This window comes from Balaenoptera musculus, chromosome 1 (genome assembly GCF_009873245.2).
Source record: "Balaenoptera musculus isolate JJ_BM4_2016_0621 chromosome 1, mBalMus1.pri.v3, whole genome shotgun sequence".
NCBI classification, from domain to species: Eukaryota; Metazoa; Chordata; class Mammalia; order Artiodactyla; family Balaenopteridae; genus Balaenoptera; species Balaenoptera musculus.
The window spans coordinates 169,423,358-169,445,784 of NC_045785.1; the positions used below are offsets into that span (position 1 = coordinate 169,423,358).

At 40.6% G+C, this 22,427-nt stretch overlaps 1 protein-coding gene across 5 annotated transcripts in view; it reads left to right on the top strand.

Annotated features, from left to right (window-relative positions):
• ESRRG (estrogen related receptor gamma) overlaps window positions 1-22,427 on the top strand; it is a 624,815-nt gene that overhangs the window by 319,872 nt on the left and 282,516 nt on the right. The window contains exon 1 of one of the 5 annotated variants that reach the window (XM_036841551.1): window positions 9,964-10,034. The exons of 3 other annotated variants lie outside the window; for them this stretch is intronic. The gene's annotated coding sequence lies outside the window, so the exon portion shown is untranslated. Of the gene's footprint in view, window positions 1-9,963; window positions 10,035-22,427 lie in introns of those variants that run through there. One more of the 5 variants, XM_036841504.1, reaches the window with a different exon arrangement.

Sequence of the window (22,427 nt, forward strand, 5' to 3'; positions counted from 1 at the left end):
GGGGGTGTTTCTCCTCACCCAATGACAACAGTATTGAGTTGGGTAGAGTAGGAGGGTTTTGTTTTTGTTTTTGTTTTGCTCTGTTTTGTTTTGTTTTTTCATCACCAAGGAGCAAAGCCTTTTTGGCACATTAGCACTATTTTCAGCAAGTAGTGTAAAATGGGAAATAATTGGGTTGACGAGCTCCTGGGATATTAGTGGTGCTTCGGGCAGGAAAGCAGGCATTGGAAAATAAATGACAAATTAGTCTGCTTAATCTTTTTATTGTGAATCAGATGCCACGGCAGTGGTTCATAATACATTAATAAACGCCAGTTAATGCAACTCAGATGTTATTCCTCAAATTCACAAGAGTGGTAAGAATTCTTTCCCAAGGGAGTGAGCATGTTTACCGAGTGACTTTCCTCCTATGCAAGCAGGATGTCCTGGTATAAACCCAGGTGAATAACGATAACAATGATTTATGTAGAGTGCATAAGCATTTATGGGCAGTTTCGTGCATATCCACCTGTGTGAGCTTCACTATGACATCCCCGGGAGGGGCAAGTCTTCCTGTTTCCCAATTTTACAGACAAGACACCTGAGAAGTTAAATGATCTATCAGATGTTGCTTGATGTTGGTCAAGCAAAGATTTGGACCTTGATTTTCTGGCTTCAAAACAATATTCAATATCTTGTAATAACCTATAATGGAAAAGAGTCTGAAAAGGAATATATATATATATATATATATATATATATATAATATATGTATTATATATATATGTATATATATATATATAAAACAATCACTTTGCTCTACACCTGAAACTAACACAACATTGTAAATCAACTATACTTCAATAAAAAGTTGTTTGTTTTCAAAAAAACACTTGTGTTCTTGCTGCCCCACCTATGTAGAATTAAAATTGGTAGTGTAACTCTGTGTAATATAAATTCCGATGTCTGAGTTGAGTCGTGTTCCCCTATACATTTTAGATAAAGTTTCATAATACTGCAAATATAACTAAATTCTAAAATATTACCAAGTTCCTGATATTGCTAAGACTGCCTTTACATGTCTTCTCAGCACCGATGACATAAGGAGTCTCATGACATTTTTCCTATGGAAACTCTGAGACATGATCACAGCTGAGCCGGTGTGTGTCCCCAAGTATCACTAACCAGGCTAGTCAAGATAACTTGTCTAGGTCCTCTGACTTGTGGCTGATCATATCACGTGTTTAACAAACAGCAGCTTCTGAGTCCTGGGATTTCCACTTTAGCATCCCCAGAACATGAGTCAGCCATCGCAGCTCACGGGATCTGTTAGCGACTGGGCATCTTTACAATAAACCTCTCCAACTTCGCTTGGCTTCTCCCGAAGTTCATTCTTCACAATACTTAGACTTAACTGTTCAGCTGTACAGCGTTCTTTCATCCCAGTTAACATGATGTTTTGCAATTATTCTAATACCTGTTGTGGGAGGGATATTTTTGTCTATTGCGTCCCTTCTAGCCTCATTTATATCAGCCCTGTTCTCAATGCTAGATGCATAGGAAAGAGGCACTAAATTTGTGTCTGTCGATCAATTGACCAGAGGGGCTTTGGCTAACCACGCTGCCTCTTTTTTGTTCACACGAGAGCACCTACCCTGCGGTCAGTTAGGATATGATCATAACACTTAGGGAAGAGAAGATGATATCCAGCCAATGTCATGGATAAGAGAGGAGTAGATAAAAAAAAAAAAAAAAAACAGATGTGCAAGGGATTCAAACTTTAAAATTAGACTTACGTTTGAACCAGAGTTATCAAAATATGTTTCTAAGAAAGAAAGGCTGATTGCTAATGAGAAGAAGACAAATCATAGCACATGGTGAAGAATGCCAAAAGCAAACATCTCTCTCCCTGGCTCATAGCGTTTATGAATGCTCTGTTTATGTGGTTAAACGTGGTTGCTATAGCTTTGGCTTTGTTTGTTGTGTGGTCTACTGTGTGAACAAACAGCTCTGCAGAAATTGGAGGCCAATGGCACCCCAAAATAAGTGAAATAGAAACATTATCCATTCAGAAATTATGCCAACATAAACTTTTTTTATAATTTGGTTTTTGCAAAGCACTTAAATGTATCCTTTCAGTGTTAGATAAAAGCAAACGTTTCCCTATTCATAAATAAACTTTAAAGAAATGTGTTAAAACAGACAAGGTAAAACACCCTAGATTTAGTTTCTTTATGTAATGACTCTCTGAAACGTATATGTCTTCAGCTTGACTGTTTTTTTCCGTCTCTTCTGAGAGGGGGTCTTGGAGACTTTCACAGTAATTATGCGTCCTGCCTTTCTAAGGACAGTCTGTTACTGTTTTCACTAAATAACCTGTGATCATGTAATGGATTAATATTATTACCTCTGTTTTAATGACCCCCCCCCCCTTATTTTACAGTGGCCGGCAGTGTGCCAGGGTCAGCTTCTTGGACTCTGTTTTTGTTCTACCTTCCTCAGTACTACGACAAAAACTATTTACGTTTTGCTTGAATAGCTTAAACACCATTTTAGAAGACTTTAGATTGCTTTTGAACATATTTGAATGCATCTTTAGCCATCACTGGGCTTAAAATGGAAACCCTTTTTTCAGCTTATCTGTATTAAACACCTGTAAAAATCAATGGTACTGTATTTTTTTTTTCTTATAATGCTCTGTTCCTTTAACTAATGCCAGAAATAATGCACAATTTATTCTAGCATGTTCCCTTCCCTTTGCCTGATGTTCTCCGGTAGTAACTCACTTCTGCTGACTTAATAGTAAAATTGCCAGGTTGATGTTGAAATTCAACCAATTGGAGACTAATCCTCAAGAACAAATTTGCTGTCTCTCCTACTGATTATCATCTGTCTTCTTCATAATGAATATGCAGAAAGTTTATTTTATTTTTTGCAAATGCACATACTTATAGAAATGACCAATAGGAGAGGTTAGAGTTAACCAGTGATGATTTTTTTCTTTTTTTTTTTGAGTGTTGTTATTTTTCCCTAAAATCAGAAGTCATTACATTTATATTGAAAATATTGAGTGGTTTGTATGAGCTTTATGCCAAACTAAGATTAGTGTGCTGTAGCCCATTACAAATGTGGAAGATGGACCATTTTTTATGAGTTAGAATAAAAAATATGATAATAATGTCTTCTCATCATCATAAAGAGAGATGATAACGACTAAATGAAATATTTATATTATCTCATTTTATTTGATAGGTTCCATCTTCTCCCGTACCAAACATCTTCCCCAAGAGCCACCATAGCCTCCTGTTTAAAAAAGAAATCTTTGTAGAATTCACATTCTCCATATGTGTGCCAATACCTCCAGTTATCCAATATTTGACTCATTCGGACTCTCTTTAGTTTCTGAAATTTATTTTGCTTCTCAAAATAAAGCCCAGTGATCTAGTATGTTTTGATCAGGGCTGTGCATAAAGGCAGGTGACATTTTAGTTTTGACATGCATCTCTATTTGTCTGTTCCCAAGCATTGCTTTTTAGAATGTGGGCTAATTGTTAAACAAAACTACATACGTATATACATGTATATATCTGATATATGCCATCCACCACGGACCCTCATATTCTGTATACCCCTCTGTCTCTTCATCAGCTGCATTTTGAGACTTCCCTCGCCTGTATTTCTTTCTTTTTTTTTTTTTAATTGGGGTATAGTTGTTTTACAATGTTGGACTAGTTTCTACTGTACAGCAAAATGAAGTGGAGTTCCCTGTGCTATGCAGCAGGTTCTCATTAGTTATCTATTTTATACATATTAGTGTATATATGTTAGTCCCAATCTCCCAATTCATCCCACCTCCCTCTTTCCCCCCTTGGTGTCCATACATTTATTCTCAACATCTGTCTCTCTACTTCTGCCTTGCAAACCAGTTCATCTGTACCATTTTTCTAGATTCCACAAATATGTGTTAATATACGGTATTTGTTTTTCTCTTTCTGACTTACATCACTCCGTATGACAGTCTCTAGGTCCGTCCACGTCTCTGCAAATGACCCGATTTCATTCCTTTTTATGGCTGAGTAATATTCCATTGTATATATGTACCACATCTTCTTTATCCATTCGTCTGTCGATAAGCATTTAGGTTGCTTCCATGTCCTGGCTATTGTAAATAGTGCTGCAATGAACATTGGGGTGCATGTGTCTTTTTGAATTATGGTTTTCTCTGGGTATATGCCCAGTAGTGGGATTGCTGGGTCATATGGTAATTCTATTCTTACTTCTTTAAGGAACCTCCATACTGTTCTCCATAGTGGCTGATACAAATTTACATTCCCACCAACAGTGCATTCTCCACACCCTCTCCGGCATTTATTGTTTGTAGCCTAGCCTGTATTTCTAAGATTGTATCTCTTCCATCAAGCTCTATCTTGCCTACTTCTCAGCTGGACCCTTCCCAATCTTTACTTTTTCTTTGAGGCTTAACATATAGGAACACTGACATATATGCCACTGTTGTGTAAGGATTTTTATTTAATTAATTAATTAATTTATTTATTTTACTGTGATATTCCCTTTATTGTGGTGATCTTGAACTAAACTCACAACATCTCCAAGGTCTGCTTGTTCTTTAAAGCCTGGTACCATTTTCAGGTTCCAAGAAGACCAGAGAAAGGGCAAGCGTGCTGCCTTCAGCTCCAGCTGTGCTTCTTTTTAAAAAGATCATTTATTAAACTATGGTTGATTTACAGTACTGAGGGTTGTGTTATAATGCTCGTGCTCTGAACATAGGTATGCAGGTTGTAAGGAGGAACAAAAAGGGCCAGAAATGGCTTGGGGAAAAATCAGGTGTCGCTGCCATTTGCACCAGGGCATCAGTGCAACGTCTTGAAGCATCTCGTGTGAGTCTGAGGAGTCTGAGAAAGGGGCCCGAGCCCTGATGATCTGAATGTGGTGGGTGGGTGACAGGGCTCTGCTACTGCTCTGTTTTCACGGCCACCACTCACAGAAAAGATTCTAAGAGTTCCCAGGAACAGCGTTCAGACATGTAGCTGGGTCCAGTGCTTTCCCGTGAAGTGAACTGGCCCTCTCTTCCCCTCCATCCCTCTCTCTCTCTTCCTCATTCCTGGTGCTCATCGTCTTGAAGTTAGAGAAAAGAAGAAAGGCTTTGCCCAGTGTATTCTGACGTAAAGAGATTTTAGCTCTGTGGAAGGTGATGGAGGTAAGCCGAGCGCCAGGCTGACGTTTCAGCAGCACGTCTGTGGGAGCTGCTCGCTCCACGCCCCTTCTAGGTGCTGTCTCCTGCCTCTGGAGCTCTGGTCTACCTTCCCCGTGAGAAGGGCCAGGGTCCCTCAGGCTTTGAGGCTCCACTCCTTGTTGGATCTGCTGCCAGAGACACTGTTTTCGGTTTAGCACTTGTTTTCTGCACGAGGTGTTCAGGTTTGTTGCAAGCCTGAAGGAAACATGCCTGAGGAATTTTAGCTTTTAAGGGGAAAAAGAAAAAAATGCCCTATTTTTCTGAACACATTGATTTGCTTTACACTTGTCTTAAATTTCAAGAAAACATTTTGGGTGCAGCACAAAAATATTGCTATTCCCAGTTTTCCTTAAATCCCTCATTTTCAAGACTTCAAATGATAGAAAGGTAACTCATCACACTACTTTGCAGTTGGTGCTTGTTACTGGCCCTAATACATGGTGTTCTGTGTTTTTTTTTTTTAATTGAATTATAGTTGCTGTACAATATTATGTAAATTAACAGGTATACAATGTAGTGGTTCAGAGTTTTTAAAGGTTATACTCCATTTATGGTTATTATGAAATATTGGCTATATTCCCCATGTTATACAATACAATATATCCTCATGGCTTATTTTATGCCTAATAGTTTGAACCTCTTATTCCCCTACCCCTATTTCCCCCCTTCCCTTTCCCCACTGGTAACGGCTAGTTTGTTCTCTATATCAGTGAGTCTGCTTCCTTTTTGTTATATTTACTAGTTTGTTGTATTTTTTTTAGATTCACACATAAGTGATATCATATGATATTTGTCTTTCTCTGTCTGACTTATTTCATTCAGCATAATGCCCTCCAAGTTCATCCACGTTGCTGCAAATGGCAACATTTCATTCTTTTTTATGGTTGAGTAGTATTCCATTGTGTAGATATACATGGTGTTCTGTCTTTAATGATGATACCCAGAGGTCTTTTTTGTTTTCTTTTACTATAACAAAGCAGACCCTTATTTAGTTCAGATGCTGCCTTAAATGTTAAAACAATCACAAAACACCAAACAGCTTTGTGTAGTGAGTAGTAGAATTTAGAGTCAATGTTAGTTCCATGGCCTTGGCTTAATTAATGATTCTTTCTAAGTCTTCTTGACTTATCATTAACATTTAGAAAAAGATGTAGTTGGAAAAATAGTACCCACCCTGCAGCGTCCTTGTGAGAACTTAATAAGGTAATACATAAATTTAACACAGCACCCTGTATGTACCGATGTATACACGTAAACCAGCACAGCACCTGGCAACTACAGTTTCTTCTCTTCCTCCTGTTCTCCCTTCTTTTTAACTTCCTTCCTTCCTTCCCATTTGAGGAAAAAAATTAGGAAAAAAAAATCCTTTGGCAGAATCATATGTGATGAAACTTGGTATTATACATAATGATGTCAGGCACTGAGGAACGGTTAGGGTGAGACCAGAGCTGGGAATAAATATTACAAGTAAACTGTTGCTCTTGTTGCCAAACCTGATGTTTAATCTCCAAGTTGTTCATTTTGGATTCACTGATGAAGTGAATGCATCCTTCCCTCTGTAATCAGGACTCATCCAAGTTTCTAGTTCAGAAGGGACCTGTTTTCGGACCTCACTAGGACTTTGTGTCATCCTCTTAAGTGACTGGAGCCCAGATGTTGTGACACCTCACATTATGAATAAGCTGGGCGTTCGCTTTAGAGCAGTAATAGCACCCAAACATCAGGAATTCTAAGTTTTCATTTTTTTACTATTTATTTATTTATTTGTTTGGCTGCCCCAGGTCTTCGTTGCAGCATGCAGGATCTAGTTCCCTGACCAGGGATTGTACCTGGGCCCCCGGCACTGGGAGCACGGAGTCTTAACCGCTGGACCACCAGGGAAGTCCCTAAGTTTTCTTGCCGGCAAGCATCCAAGAACTTTTGGAGGATATTTGTATGTGTCCCTCAATTCCCCCAAAGAGACTCATCTCTGAAAGGAATCTCATTTCAGTGGTCAGGGCCAGTGTAGGAAGAATTCCACTTGGAGGGAGGTTGGCAAAGGGCATTCCTGTAAGATTTCATTCAACTCTAGGATTCTGTAACCTTTTGAGTCCCGAGAAGGAATGTGCCAAGCACTCCAGAAACTCCATGCCCAGCTATGAAATTAGTCAATTTCTTTCCATGACTGTGTTGGGATTAGTACCACCCTCGTACCTCGAAGGCACTTAGCAATGGTTAGCTATTGTTACTACTTAATGAGCCAGATTTCTCAGATAGCCATCCTCGTCTTGGTTCTCTCTCCCCCATCCATGCCTTTGAAAACTGTAACCACAATTCAGGATAAACTTTCAAACTGGCAGAAAGAAGAGAAGCTGCTGCAAGGGGGTGAAGCGTTTCTCAGAAACTCACTGTCTTCTCCCACTTAGCTGAGCCCTGGTTCCTTTCTGTCAACTGTCTGTACCCCAGGGTTCCTTTCCCTACAAAAATGAGAAAGCCAAACCTCAAAAGCGAAAGCATTGCACCCCATCCATTTAATGTTTTTTTATACTACATTTATAGTCTTTTTAATGATGTCAGAAACAGGAAAAAAAAAAAAACCTCTGTTGAAAAATGGAAACAAATTAGTATGGAAAATCCTATTTGCAAAGTAAACAATATTTCTAATAGCAAGGTGTTGTATTTTGTTTTGCTTTGTTTGGGGGACCATTCTAATGTGACTGTAAGACTTGAACCAAATCCTAAGAAAAAAAAAGAAGAAAAGAGTTTGCAGACCCTTACAAAATGACAACACATTTCTCATAGAAAATTGTGGGATCTCCAAGAGAGGCCCCCCTGCCTTTGCATGTAAAACAATGCCATCATTAGGCAGTGGAAGAATTGTATTCGAATTCTGGGAACTTGAACTTGTTTTCCAAACCAGAAGCTGGTTTACTCACATGTGTGTCAAACCATGACTCGAGGCTGCCATGAACTTGATTGTTAATTGTCCGTTACTGATTATAGCTACCTCTAGAATGCATTTAGGCTCAAGAAATACAGAATTGGTTCCTTAATCAAGAATGTGGAATTGCCAGGCTCTCCCAGACGAGAGGAAGCTGCAGATGAGTTACAGAGCCCTGGACTCACAGATAGGATGCCTTTACAAGCCTGTTGTGCATCCTCTGTCTGCCGTAGTGAGGTAAAGGCAATAACATCACTTGATGATGGGTTTATTCTCTCCAAATTTCAAGACTGAAGTAGAAAGATGACACCTAAGTATAATTCCCAGGTCAGCTAATCTCTGTCCAGCCCTCAAAAGAGGCACAAAAGCAAGTGAAGCTTTGAAGAAGTCTATTAGGGGATGTGTTTCATGGGGCTTAGTATTTCTTACATTTGAGTTTTACCCGATACTTAATTTAACTCCACGAGTCATATAATACACTGGGGCAGGACTGGAGCGAGGTGAATGGCATTGCAGTTTGCACATGACCCTGACCTTGCAAGCTGGGTATTCATTTGAAGTAGGGGAATTCAAATTTTCTATTCTTTTGCATTGTCATGCCTCGCGATGATAAGCACAGAGAAATGTAAATAAAAAAGACCTATTTCAGAACCTTCCGTACAACCTTTTTGTTTTATGACAAAAGACAGTTAATTAACATACTAGCAGTAAGCAGCCTTCCCAAACTCATGCTAATTATGTATTCTGTTGACCGTGACTCTAGTCATAAGGTAATTGGCTCCCAGCAACATGACATTTCAAATCATCTCTTGAAATTACATCAAAAAGCCAGCCTGTTTTGTTTTGATAGGGGAACAATCAATTTGATAAGTGGTAACACAGCTCATTGTTTCACATTAATTAGACTAATTGCTGCATGTTAGCCTCTGAAATAGACAGAACTTGGAGAAGACAAAGGCTGCGGCCTTTAGCATGCAGCGCATGTGATGGTTCCACTTGCTTGCACAGACTGTAGGCAGAAAGCAGAGCTGTTAGAAGGCTGCCTTGCAGGAGGCTGGGTGTTAACAGTAGTTTGACGTGTTATGCTTAATACACTGGCTTTCACTTACAGCATCCAGGGTCCAAGTCCCACAGAGGAACGAAGAACTGTTTCTCAGCTAACTCGCTTTGGGTTAGATGGAGTGTAAAAGCCTTCTCTCCTTCAAGACCCAGACATTCTTCCGTCCCTGCCAGAGAGGCCCAACTAATGTCCCTTTGTAGTTTTCTGTGCATACATGCCTTAAAAACCAGACTGAAACAAAACAAAGCCAAAACAAAACAAAATACAAAAAGGAAAAAAAAAACATTTTTTTTTTTTCCCCCAATTACAAAAAAACCCACAGAGATTCAGCAAACTGTCATTGTGGAAACCTAACACTTCAGCCTGCAAATGCCTTTCAGTTGCACAGACTGTACCTTGGTTTCTTCTCGAGGCCACCGATTTGGCCAAATCAGACCATGTGATCTTTAGGACAACAGCACGCGTCAATCTCAATTGGCAATGAAGAGAATCTGACTCGTGACCAGCCCGGACTCTGAAGCTCACGTAGGTTGATGAGATCGTGTTACGGGGCGTCTGATGCAATGGAACAGAACTCTTTTCCAAGGAAAAGGCATCCAGCGCTTTAAAAACCCAGATGCACTGCCTCTGTCACCCTGACGCTATCTGGTTATCCACACACAACTTCTGAATGTTGCTAGCTAACTAAACAAATGTGCACGTTGGCTCTCTGTCGTTTGTGTACCTATGCGTGTGTCTACTGTTTTTATCTGTGAAGTGGGAAATTCGTATAAATATTTCATTCTGCAGTTGCATATCATCAAATTCAAAGTGGTGAGATGGTAAGTCATCCTGTTGGCTTTGGGCTGCATTTGACCTAAGAGACAAAGTCTCAAACAACAGACTGCTAACTGCTCCTGAAGCTCCACGCAAAGAATAGTTTTCACACGTTCCCGGTGTGGAAAGGACTTTCTGTTTCTCACTAATTTCTTCAACTGTACCAAGAGTGGTGTTTTCTTTGAACAGGAAGGACAGCAGTCTATAAACATAACAGTTTTTTTCATAAGATACATAGCTGCATTACACATCCCCAAACAGTAAGTACGATGTTCCTCCATTTGTAAATGCTTATGGGCTTTCATTGAAATGACAGGGGGGAATATGACAGTGACATTCGAACCTGGCTTGGAAAATGAATTTGAAACATTTAAATGCCAATGATTTGCTTCTGTGTATGAAGGCATCTCGGGCGGGGAAGGCGGGGGCCTGTGGACATCGGTACCAAAGGAGAGCATTTCAGTTCTTTTTCCTCACGCCCTCAAAGGAATGATCCTTTGGCAGGAACTTCAAAGCACAAATTTGTGCAGCAGGTTTAATTTGGTCATTAAAAAAAAAAAAAAAATAGCGTGTGGGGTAGCAGAGGCAAGCAATTAAATGATGGCTCCTACAAGTTAATACATCTTCAACAGCCTTTTAAAAAGGTACAAGGATTTGTGATTTAAGTGTGCTAATGTGCTGTTTTCCCTGTAAAATCCCAGGGTTTATTCCGAAGGTAAATGATGGAGAAAAAAAAAAAAAAAAAAAGCACCGAGATTGAAGCCCCTTAACATTCAGTTTAAATGCTGGTTCCGCTCGCCTGAGCACACGTTGGAAGCAGCTTTGTTAGGATTCCAGCAGGCACCCTGGCTGTCACCCCTGGTCCTTGTACAGTCAAGCCCCACTCCGTGCAGAGCAAATCTTTGCTCATTTAATCGAGCGGCAGTCACCGGTAAGCTTGGCTGCCGGCCCGGGTTGTTAGGGCTTTCCCTGCTACACCTGAATGAGATATTGATGGGACATTGCTACCCAAACAACAGAGTTGAGAAACGGGATAAAAAAATAAATAAATTAAATTGTCATGGGGCTGACAGAATCATTTTGAAAATGCCACTTACACCTCCAGTGTACAAGCAGAACAGGGAAACTACTGCTTCGCTTGGTGCGAGGTGGTGTCTCCTTTGATGGGTTTGCCTTGTTTTCTTTCTTTCCATCTTAGGATGTGGATTTGGAAGGGTGGCGGGGTGGGGAAAGAGAGATACTGTCTGATGATTAACATGTGTAGAACCTTTTGTCCAACAGGGACCTGCTGTGTAGCACAGGGAGCTCTGCTCAATATTACGTGGCAACCTAGACGGGAGGGGAGTTTGAGAAAGAATGGATCATGTACGTGTGTGGATGAAACACCTTGCTGTACAGCTGAGGCTAGCACAGCATTGTTAATCAACTATACTCCAATATAAAATAAAAAGTTAAGGGACTTCCCTGGTGGCGCAGTGGTTAAGAATCTGCCTGCCAATGCAGGGGACACGGGTTCGAGCGCTGGTCCAGGAAGATCCCACATGCCGCGGAGCAACTAAGCCCGTGAGCCACAACTACTGAGCCCGCATGCCACAATTACTGAAGCCTGTGCGCCTAGAGCCTGTGCTCTGCAACAAGAGAAGCCACCACAATGAGAAGCCCGCGCACCGCAACGAAGAGTAGACCCCACTTGCCACAAATAGAGAGAGTCCACACGCAGCAACGAAGACCCAACGCAGCCAAAAATAAATAATAAATAAATAAATAAATAAATAAATAAAATTAAGAACTTTAAAATAAATGATAAATAAAAAGTTAAAAAGTTAAAAAAAAAAAGAACCTTTCGGCCAGTTATACTTGTTGCTAAATTCACATAAGGCCTATTATCTACTGAATAAAAGCTCCCCCAAACAAGACACTGTGGAATCAAGTGACAAGGCTTTGAGGTAGGGAGAAAACTCTGGCAGTGGGTAATTTCTGCTGAGGAGAAAAATAAGGATCAGAGAAAATCAGGGACGGAGGATAAAAAAGACATAAAGTAGGAATACTTTTTAAATAGGAATGGCTGGCAGAGCTATTAATCATACAGAGCTCTGAGCTGCAGAGGTTGTGTGAGCCCCACGAAGACCAAAGGACATGGAAGATGCTGACTATACCATCAAAAGCTCCCCCTTTCCCAAAAGTGTAACAGGGATGACCTGTTCAAATAGGCTAAAAGATCGATATAAAAATCTAAGGAGTTTTAGTAAATATTTAGAGTCTTTGGTTTTTCACTGTTGAATTAATGGTCTGTTGTGGTCGTGGCAGTTCTTACTCTCATCCTAAGTGGAAAAAGTGAATTTCACTGATGGCAGTAGGTTATTCAGGTTGTTCAGCGGCACTGATGGGAGCGGGGAGGGGAGGGGGGAGGGGCGAGCAGGCTGATGAACCTGAACCCTCTGGCAAGGCTTTGTTTCAAGAAACTCTTAATTGGAGGTTTGCTGGGAGAAATCAGAAATTACTGTAGGTTCTGAAGTTTAATAACTTCTTTTAAAATAGATTCAGTACTCTTGTAGTATGCATGTGCTATTTGAATGCATAATTTCTCCCGGAAATTACGGAATTTCTGCTCAGAGCTGTGTCTGTGTCGATAAAAGGACAATTCTGAGACTGCTGGCATTTTGCTCCCTCCAGGTCCACACCTCATTTTCCTGCTAGAGGTAGATGTTTCGGGACTCCGTGAACTGGTGTAACTGGAATGGTGAATAGTGCCCCTTCCTATTTCAGTCTTTCACTCCCTACTATAAGCACAGACCTTCTGTTGGACCGCACAGAGTCTGGACTTTGATGGCTCAGCCAAAGACGAAGTCAGGGCAAAGACATAAGATCACTTAGTTACAAGTCATTATTGAGCAGTCACTATCATACAGCATGGCTCAAGGTACTGAGGGAATATCTTCAAGATATGTTAAGATCGGACTCCCCTGGTGGCTCAGTGGATAAGACTTCGCGCTTCCAATGCAGGGGCCCCGGGTTCGATCCCTGGTCAGGGTACTATATCCCACATGCATGCTGTAACTAAGTTTGCATGCCACAACTAAGGAGCCCATGTGCTGCAACTAAGGAGCCTGTGAGCCACAACTAAGGAGCCCATGTGCTGCAACTAAGGAGCCTGCCTGCTGCAACTAAGACCCAGCACAACCAAAAAAGTAAAAAAAAAAAAAAAAAAAGATATATAATATCACTTTTCCCTTTAGTAGATTATTGCTCTTAACTTTGGTTTCATAATCTGTAAGTAGGGTTAGTAATATCTACCTCTACTCACAGAGTTGCTGAGAAAATTATGTGACTCTAAGGCTCCCAGCCTGGTCTTTAGCATATTAACTGCTTCATGGTCGCCGTTTTTGGGAATATGGGTTGTGTATCTATGGTGATAAAGAATCATGGTGAACATTTGAAATTTCCTTCTAATATAAACAGGGCCAGATTCATGGATGTACAACCTGTGTAGTCACGCAGGGCCCAGTACTCAGAAGGGCCTTGTGCTTGGTTTAACGTTCTCCTGTTGCCATCTTGAAATCCTTCATATTTTTTTTTATGGGGGTATAGTTGTTTTACAATGTTCTGTTAGTTTCTGCTGTACAGCGAAGTGGAGTTCCCTGTGCTATACAGCAGATTCTTAATAGTTATCTATTTTATACATATTAGTGTATATATGTCAATCCCAATCTCCCAATTCATCCCACCTCCCTACCCCCACTTTCCCCACTTGGTGTCCATATATTTGTTCTCTACATCCATGTCTCTATTTCTGCCCAGCAAACTGGTTCTTTGGTACCATTTTTCTAGATTCCACATATATGCGTTAATATAAGATATTTGTTTTTCTTTTTCTGACTTACTTCACTGAAAAATATTTTTGAGCAACGGAATGCCACAAATATATGCAATAGGAACCAAATGGAAAAACAGATAGGTAGAAATGAGCTCTGAATGACCAAGAATTGGTAACAAATTAAATGGATAACATTGTATACCACACAATCAGTAAAATGGAGTGCTTTTTGGAATTCCTATTCTCTTTGATAATATTTTTATTTTAATTTTTAATTTAATTTCTAAATATTGGAGTATAGTTGATTTACAATGTTGTGTTAGTTTCAGGTGTACAGCAAAGTGATTTAGTTATACATATACATATATCCACTCTTTTTCAGATACTTTTCCCATATAGGTGTTTTTTTTTTTTTTTTTTTTATGGCTGCATTGGGTCTTTGTTGCTGTGTGCGGGCTTTCTCTAGTTGTGGCGAGCAGGGGCTACTCTTGGTTGCGGTGTGCGGGCTTCTCATTGCGGTGGCTTCTCTTGCTGTGGAGCACGGCCTCTAGGCACACGGGCTTCAGTAGTTGTGGCACGTGGGCTCAGTAATTGTGTCTTGCAGGCTGTAGAGTGCAGGCTCAGTAGTTGTGGCTCACGGGCTTAGTTGCTCCGTGGCATGTGGGATCTTCCCGGAACAGGGCTTGAACCCGTTTCCCCAGCATTGGCAGGCAGATTCTCAACCACTGCGCCACCAGGGAAGCCCTACCATATAGGTTATTACAGAATATTGAGCAGAGTTCCCTGTGCTATACAGTAGGTCCTTCTTGATTATCTATTTTGTATATAGTAGTGTGTATATGTTCATCCCAAACTCTTAATTTAGACTTTTAATGTCTTATTCCAAGGTCTTAAGCATGTTTCTGTAGCACAAGAGTTTATAAAGTCAGGGGTTTATAAGCCTTTAACACATGTGCCCACAAGACAGTGGAGAACCCAGGGAGGGATGGATTTGATGGTAGGCAGAGATGTGAGTCAGTAAAATCTGTTGAATGGTGAAATTGAACACTAAAGTTTGTGAGCATATGCAGTTTTCTAATGAAAATTTGGCTTTCATCAGATCCTCAAAGGAGCCTCTGGCCCAAAAGTAATTAAAGACCCCTGCTTTGGTATTTTAATTTGAGAAAATGATGTTTCTTTCTTATTAAAATAGGACACTGTATATATAAGGACGTACCATTATTATTAAAGGGATACTTTCCTGACTTTTAATAACCCCTCCACATATAACCCAGTTTATCAACTATAATTTTGAAAAAATGTTTCTTGAATGTTTCAAGTTGGTTGAAATATTTGTTGCTTGCCCTTCAAAATTACCTGTGTTGTCTCCCTCCTTTTCTCTCCAGCCTGTATTCGTCCTGCTTTTTGCAGATTCCTCAGTGTGTAGGGATGCACCAGGAAAGGGTAGTTGACAAAGCCTGTGAGCCAATGGCTATGAGTGGTACACTGCTTTTGTTGTTCTGGATTGTTTTTAGAATTCATATTATTGGTATGCCTGGGGCATTGGTGACAAGATGTTAATGGTTTCCTGACCACGGGGCAGACAGCTGTGTTGAGAGTTGTTAAGTTTTCTGTAAAATCATCTGTTTTATTACCTCAAGTTTACCTACAATGTTAGCTCATTTACAACTGAATTGTTAGTCTGTTCTTCTCACCTTTAGCAACTTCTGTTTCCTTTCTTTGTTTTAGTGTAATTTTATGTGAAAGATAGTAAGATCCCTCCTCCCTCCCCTTAATAAATTAAGGTAGTTTTATTTACAAATAAATGTGGGTTTGGGAGGGCTCCCTTCCTCAAGAACATTACATGGTTCTCAGGCTATGTAAGTGATAATTCTAAATTATTGACAAGTGAGACATAACGCAGTTATCATTACAGATAAATTCAGCCAATTTAGTAAAAGAGTTTGGAACGTGTCTGTTTTGCTTTTTCTCGTTTGCATCAAGGATGTAAGCTTTTACAGGGGTTCGTAGAGGTAAAATTTTGTCCTCTTGGTTGAGATTTTGCAAACTTTCTGATGTTAAAACCTCACTGTGATAGTATATCTCAATGTTCTCGGCTCTTTTTGGTCATTACATAGCCCTCATTCCCTCTCCTCTGGATTCTTTCCAGTCTGTGTAGAGTCTGAATTGAGAAACCATGCATAATTTCTATAATCTTATATTCAGTCTTCTTGTGTATGGATTAGCCTTTTCTCCCCAGGTAAATTGTAAACTCTGGGAGACAAGGACCCAATGCCAGACCTGTTGTTAGTGCTTTTCACACCTCACTGATTCAATCATTATAAGGACTGCCCCCCACTACCCTGAGGAATCAGATCTGCCATTCAAGTTGTGGTTCTGCAGGTATTGGTGGTGTCTTCAGATGTTTAAGTTTGCTGGGGTAGATTTACTCCTGAAATACTTTCTAAACATGGCAGAAATAACAAGATAGAGTGATGGGTAGAAATGCAAGACCAATTCTACAGAATGTGAAATTTTTAGGAATGAAAAATCAGTTTCATATTTATCAGAATTACTTCGTCAGGAGATTACCTTTTGCCCATTGTCGTTTTTTGAAAAGGGTCTAATGGTATTACAGTGGTATAGGTTAAGTAAGATAAGGTAACATTTATTGAGTGAGCTCTTGGGGAACAGAATACATAACAGCTGACAGTCGTCTCGGACTAGCAAAGAATAATGGTTAAGAATATTAATTAACCCTTTAGGGCTGAAGAAGGTCTTGGAAATTATACAGCAAAACCTCCTCATTTTGTCAGTGAGGGGATTGATTCCCATTTAGATACCTATTCAAGAGCATATAAGCAGTATTATTAATAGCAATTAATATAAGCCAGACATTTGTTTAAATGCTTTGCGTATGTTAACTCATGACCTCATGACAACTCCATGAAGTAGGTATTTGTTTATCCCCCTTTGTCCCTCTCCAGTGTCCCTGCCTTAGGCCAAGCTCCCATCAGCTCCTATTTGGACTCAGTAAAGGCCTCCTAACTGGCCATCCTGCATCCATTCTTTCTGCCCAAGTAGCTCGTGCCCTTGGTAAATTTAAGGATCTATTGAAAACTCCTGTCTGGGACACCGCCCTACTCTTAGTGGCAACAAGCTGCTTGTAGGGTTCTCAGGAGGCAGCCCTTCCTGGCTTCCTGGAGGCCTCCTTCACCCCGTCCCCCTTGCTCGTGGTTCTGCAGTACTTCACCTCACCTGTCAGAGCGTGTGCACATACTGTTCCTCTATCTGGAATGCTCTCTCCTTTCTTATACCTCCTCACCTGTCAGAGCGTGTGCACATACTGTTCCTCTATCTGGAATGCTCTCTCCTTTCTTATACCTCCTTTTCATGGACTTACTTCCCCCCACCACTCAGATCTTAACTCAGAAGTCATGGCCTCCAGGAAGCCTTCTCTGACTCCTTAGCTAAATTGGATGCCACTGTTCCAAGCCTTTGAGCCCTCAGGGACCGTATCCCTTTGACTTAGCTCTGTGTTCTTAAAGCTGATGCAGGGCCTAGTGCATAGCAGACCACATGGATTTGTTGAAGGAGGGAAAGAAAGAAGGAAGGAGAATAAATGTCTTTCTCGTTTCCATCAAAATAGTCAGGGTTTGGAGTTACAGTATCTGAATTGGATCCCCACTTACTTTTTGGGAAAATGCATGGAATGGAGACCAAGGGCAAAAGACCAGTCAAAAGTGATGCTGAAAAGAATTCCAGATTATCTCTATAGATACTCTGCCCTGAAGGAGGAGGAACACAGCCGCCCACTTGTTAAGTATGGGCCATGCATAGTGACTGCCTTCTCAAAAGTACCATATGGAAAGAGGGGTGGGAAAGAATAACTTGATGGTGGGGAACTTGACACACCTCTACTGGGTGATCAAGGTTGGCCCCAACCCTGATAAATCATGTTGATAGTATGTACCTTTGATATGATGTGATAGCACTTTACCTCTGTGGTCTTCTGCCCCAAAATCCATCACCCCGGTCTAAACATGAGAAAAACATCAAGCAAATCTCAACTGAGGAATTCTATAGAGTCCTTGACCAGAGCTCCTCAAAATTGTCAAGATCATCAAAAACAAGGAAAGTCTGAGGAAGTATTACAGTCAAGAGGAACCTAAAGAGTTAGAACAGCTAAATGTGATGTGACATCCTGGAGCAGGAGAAGAACAATAGGCAAAAATTAAGAACATCTGAGTAAATATGGAGTGTAGTTAATAATAATGTATCAACACTGGTTCATTAGATGTGACAAACGTACCCTTACCTAATGTAACATGTTGAAAGTCGGAGACTGGGCGGGAGATGTATGGAAGGGAACTCTCTGGTACTATCTTCACAACTTTTCTACAGATTTCAAACTATCCTAAAATTAAATGTTTATTTTTAAAAAACCCTAAGCTGCTTCAGTTTTGAGGCTGAATGACTGGAAAAGAGTTAGCTGTGTCAAAAGACAGCCAAGAAGTGTGTGGCTTGGAGCATTAGGAAGTGTGGAATGGGCTGGTGGTAAAATCTGGGTTAAGGAGATGCCAGGGGCTGAGGAAGAGGAGGTGCCACAGAAAGTCAGGCAGGGAAAAGAAGGAACGGAATTGGATTGGAGCTAGAAGACAGCATAGATGCCAGTGAAAGGGTTTGATAAGATTTGGAAAAATGTGTATTTATCCATAACATAAGAGAAGAAATTGCTCAAATGCTTGTCCTATTTGTATTTAAGAGCAAGGCCCTAAAAAAAGTGATGATTAGATGATGCTTGGAGACTGTGGATGGGTTGGCTTTATTTTAGGGTGATTTTGTAGGCCAGTTTTTTTTGTTCTTGAGAGAATCCCAAAATATTGGTGTCTGTAGGTCTTTTCTCTGGAACCTTCTATTTCTCCCAAAGTCCCCCAATGTCCTGGCTTGCGGATATACAATTGCCCGAGGGTGTTCTGGGAGCCCGGGGGGGATGGGGGTGAGGATGCACGGGCTTTTCTGCAAAGCCCTCATTTTCAGCAAGGGGTTCTGAGGTACCCCTCTGCTTTCCCTTCACCCACCGTGCCCTATATTCCCATCATAAACTTTCTCTAGCTCAGTTTCTCCAAAGACAGACTGAGGAGAAAGAGTGGGCGCTGTGCTTTGTAGGGAGTAGGTAGAAGGTGTGGGTGCAGACTTTCAGCCAACCCCACCTGTTTCTAGTCCCATGCGTCTCCCCTGCCTTACAGCAGTACCTGATACCCAATGCCCTTGACTTCTGAGTTTTCAGAGTGAAAAGTCCTGCTTCTCATTGGTTTCCCACTTTGCCTATGTTTGCAGTTCACTTCCTGCATCTCTCTTGAACATTTACATCTCTGAACTCTGCTTTTCAACGTCATGTACCATGGTTCAGGCTCAAGTATGTCTCCTATTTTTATCAATGATGGAGAATGTGTTTCTGTTTCTCTTGTTGTTTTGCTGATAATTTCTAAGATGAAGGGGACAGAAAAGTCTTTACCTTCTTAACATCAAAATTCCAGGATCCAACATTTAAAATCGCCTTTGTTTTCTTATATATGTGATTGTGTTTTTAAAAGAGATGTTAAAAATTAATGTATTACACAGTCTGATTGTTTGTTTATTTTGGTTCTTTTCTCTTTTAATATTTTAGTGATTTTTTTTAAATGACAAAAAAGTGGTTCTGGCTCTTGGCTTCTTGAGCTGTATTCACTTGTCAGCTAGTTGAGGGTGAAGAAAAGGGAGACAACTTTTCCTGAGTCTTTTCTTTCCCAGAAGAAGAAGGTTAGAGATTACCCAGGTTCATGGTCCCTAAAGATATAGTTCGTGCAGTCCAAGGAAATGATTTCGCAGTGAAATGCTCCTTGTTGTTGTTGTTGTTTTTTTCTTTTCATTTATGTAACTTGAACTTTCCTCTAGTAAAACTTCAACTGTGTTGAGCAAAACCTTTGCTTCTCTTCTTTGTACTCAGTACAAAGTAATAATAATACTTAATAATATACATAAGTGATAATTCCAATAACTCTCTCCCGGAGGAGATCACTCTCTAGGAACGAGGCTAAGTCAATGGAAAAAAAAAAAGAGAAATGATGCCCTGTTAGTAAATGTCACGCATGTCTCCTGAGATGTTTCCAAATGGATGCATCTTCATTTCTCGACATGGTAGTGGGGTTATTGTACCCCTTTCTTTAACCTGTTTTTTTCCCAGTAGGAATGTATTAGAATTTGGGGGTTGGTGGATCTGGAGGGATGGATATATCATGAAGTATCTGTAGTTCCCACCTACAGAAAAAGCTGGGAAGATGTTTGATCCCTGATTCTCCCCAGGCTGTCAAGTTACCAAGGGATACTTACCTTTCAGAATGGTTTCCCCAGGTCATCTTGAGAATCACTCTACTGTCCCCTAAAACCCAAGACCTCTGGCAGCTTATTTCTTTCACACTTACGTCAGCCTTTAGTCTTTCCCATCGTGCTGTCGTGTCTTAGCTGGTGAGGCCAAGTTTTAGTTTGTAATCAAGAATGCTGATAAGGCAGGAGGCCAAGGCTTCCTAAATTGCTCACTGAGCCTTATTGTAAATTTATATTCAACTCTTAATGGTAGGAGCATTAAAAAAATTGGAGCTTTTGAAAGCTTGATCTCATTTCAGAATTATTTTCCTCTTCTATATTCTCTGGGTTAAACCACATTACTTAAAAGAAAAAAAAAAATCTTTAGTTAAGCCAGAAGTCTGGAAGTATAATTGTCATTGAATTTACTTTTTAATGATAAACACAGGAAGGATATGATCATTCATTCAGAAAATGGTTATTGGATCTGCTGTGCCCTAAGGCACTCTGCTGAACCTGAAGATGAATAAGATATGGCTCCTATCCTCAAGTCACTTAAAGATTAGAAGAAAAACAAAAAACAAAAACCCTACACTGCCTGTTAGTATGTATTAAGCTGCAGAACAAATTACCTGAAAATGTAATGACTTAAGACAGGAGATATCTGTTATCTCACGCAACTTCTGAGAGTCAGGAGTCTGGGAGCAGCTTAGTGGTCTAGGTCTGGCTCTGGGTCTCCCATGAGGTTGCACTCAAGGTGGTGGCCAGGGCTGAGGTCTACTGAAGGCATGACAGGGCAAGAGGGTCTCCTTCCAAGTTCCCGCCTATGGCTACCAGCTGGAGGGCCTCAGTTCCTTACCACGTGGGCCTCTCCAGATGGCTGCTCGTGGCGTGGCAGCTGGCTTTCCCCAAAGCGCACAATCAGAGAGAGAGTAAAAGAGGCCAAAAGAGAAGCCACAGTGTTTTTTATAATCTAATCTCAGAAGTGACGTACCATTACTTCTGCTGTGTTCTTTTGGTCACACAGACTGATCCTGGTACAATACGGGAGGGGCCTATACAAAGATATGAATATAGGAGGGGTAATTTGGGGGGTGGGGCGCATCTTGGAGGCTTACCATCACAGTCTTCCATCCAAATACTGACCTGCTTGGGAGTTCCCTGGGGGCCTAGTGGTTAGGATTCCAGGCTTTCACTGCCATGGCCTGGGTTCAATCTGTGGTCGGGGAACTGAGATCCTGCAAGCCATGCAGCGTGACCAAAAAAAAAAAACACCAAACTGAGCTGCTCATTCTCCAAGATTAGCAGTGAAGAAGCATGATCAAAAATATCCAGATGTTAGCAACCACCATGGGAAGAAAGGGCAGTATTTACAGCTGGGGTGGTAAACACGGAAGATAAAGATGGGCCAACCAAAAGGGACAACAGCCTAAAATGTCTGTCTAGAAATTTTGTTAGACAGAAATTCTGAATTCTAACTGTCTGACATGATTCTGATTTTGCAAAGGAAAGCATTTAAGGTCACTGATCATATCCCTATCAGCAGCAGACAAGGAACAATTCTTTTTCACCAAGGGATCATGGTGCCTTATGAAAATTGAAATGGGAAAAGCATGAGAGGCTGTATTTGAATGAGTCCCTTCCATGGCTCCTATGGTATGGCATCAAAATCAACCAGAGCCAGGCAACTTTTCTTTGTGCACCACTATATTTAACAAACCAGTGCAGGGTTTGTTGTAAGATCATCTAAGAAAAAAATTTTCCAAGTTGGACTGAAGTATCAAATTCTGCTGCTTCGTTCTCTTCTTAAGGACTGAATTATATTACATAAAGACACGTATTAAATAGCATTTATTCAGTCTGAGGAAATACACCAGAGTACTCTGCATTTTTCCTGTGGCCTCCACTCCATCTTTACTTCACATATGTAAAAGATGCCTAAGCAGATTTGATTCTTACCTCCCTTTTTCTTCTGAATATTTGTTTCTGAAGCAGTGATTGAGGATTATAAATATCAAAAGCAGCTTTTCTCCCCTGGCCTTTCCCTGCTTTAACCTGGCAAAACCTTGGGAGTGTATGAGAGTAATAGCTAGAGAGAGGAAGAATAAATTACATTGGTATTACTTTCTAGTATTGTATTTATGCTCAGACTGACTTCTAATCCTTGCTTAATTTAGGACTAGATCTAGGGAAGTGGCCAGATATAGGACATGATATGAAATGAGATATTTAGCAAATCGTGCATGGGTGTCGGAGAGAT